Source organism: Bison bison, unplaced genomic scaffold (assembly GCF_000754665.1).
Source record: "Bison bison bison isolate TAMUID 2011002044 unplaced genomic scaffold, Bison_UMD1.0 scf7180017864141, whole genome shotgun sequence".
NCBI lineage: Eukaryota > Metazoa > Chordata > Mammalia > Artiodactyla > Bovidae > Bison > Bison bison.
Genome location: NW_011494713.1, coordinates 1,396,723 through 1,397,980, shown reverse-complemented (window position 1 = coordinate 1,397,980; position 1,258 = coordinate 1,396,723). Strand labels below are relative to the sequence as shown.

The 1,258-nt window shown below is 37.8% G+C and overlaps 1 protein-coding gene across 1 annotated transcript in view; it reads left to right on the top strand.

Moving 5' to 3' along the window:
* Nucleotides 1-1,258, top strand: part of NTRK2 (neurotrophic tyrosine kinase, receptor, type 2) — a 406,992-nt gene that overhangs the window by 357,033 nt on the left and 48,701 nt on the right. The window lies entirely within an intron of this gene.

The following is a 1,258-nucleotide window of genomic DNA, read 5'->3' as shown; positions in this document are numbered from 1 at the left end:
GGTTGCTTCCATGTCCTGGCTATTATAAACAGTGCTGCGATGAACATTGGGGTACACGTGTCTCTTTCCCTTCCGGTTTCCTCAGTGTGTATGCCCAGCAGTGGGATTACTGGATCATAAGGCAGTTCTATTTCCAGTTTTTTAAGGAATCTCCACACTGTTCTCCATAGTAGCTGTACTAATTTGCATTCCCACCAACAGTGTAAGAGAGTTCCCTTTTCTCCACACCCTCTCCAGCATTTATTGCTCATAGACTTTTGGATCGCAGCCATTCTGACTGGCATGAAATGGTACCTCATAGTGGTCTTGATTTGCATTTCTCTGATAATGAGTGATGTTGAGCATCTTTTCATGTGTTTGTTAGCCATCTGTATGTCTTCTTTGGAGAAATGTCTATTTAGTTCTTTGGCCCATTTTTTGATTGGGTCATTTATTTTTCTGGAGTTGAGCTGTAGGAGTTGCTTGTATATTTTTGAGATTAGTTGTTTGTCCATTGCTTCATTTGCTATTATTTTCTCCCATTCTGAAGGCTGTCTTTTCACCTTGATAATAGTTTCCTTTGTTGTGCAGAAGCTTTTAAGTTTAATTAGGTCCCATTTGTTTATTTTTGCTTTTATTTCCAATATTCTGGGAGGTGGGTCATAGAGGATCATAGGAGTCATAGGTGGGTCATAGGAGAGTGTTTTGCCTACGTTCTCCTCTAGGAGTTTTATAGTTTCTGGTCTTACGTTTAGATCTTTAATCCATTTTGAGTTTATTTTTGTGTAAGGTGTTAGAAAGTGTTCTAGTTTCATTCTTTTACAAGTGGTTGACCAGTTTTCCCAGCACCACTTGTTAAAGAGATTGTCTTTAATCCATTGTATATTCTTGCTCCTTTGTCAAAGATAGGTGTCCATATGTGTGTGGATTTATCTCTGGGCTTTCTATTTTGTTCCATTGATCAATATTTCTGTCTTTGTGCCAGTACCATACTGTCTTGATAACTGTGGCTTTGTAATAGAGCCTGAAGTCAGGTAGATTGATTCCTCCAGTTCCATTTTTCTTTCTCAAGATCGCTTTGGCTATTCGAGGTTTTTTGTATTTCCATACAAATTGGGAAATTATTTGTTCTAGCTCTGTGAAGAATACCGTTGGTAGCTTGATAGGGATTGCATTGAATCTATAAATTGCTTTGGGTAGTATACTCATTTTCACTATATTGATTCTTCCAATCCATGAACATGGTATATTTCTCCATCTATTAGTGTCCTCTTTGATT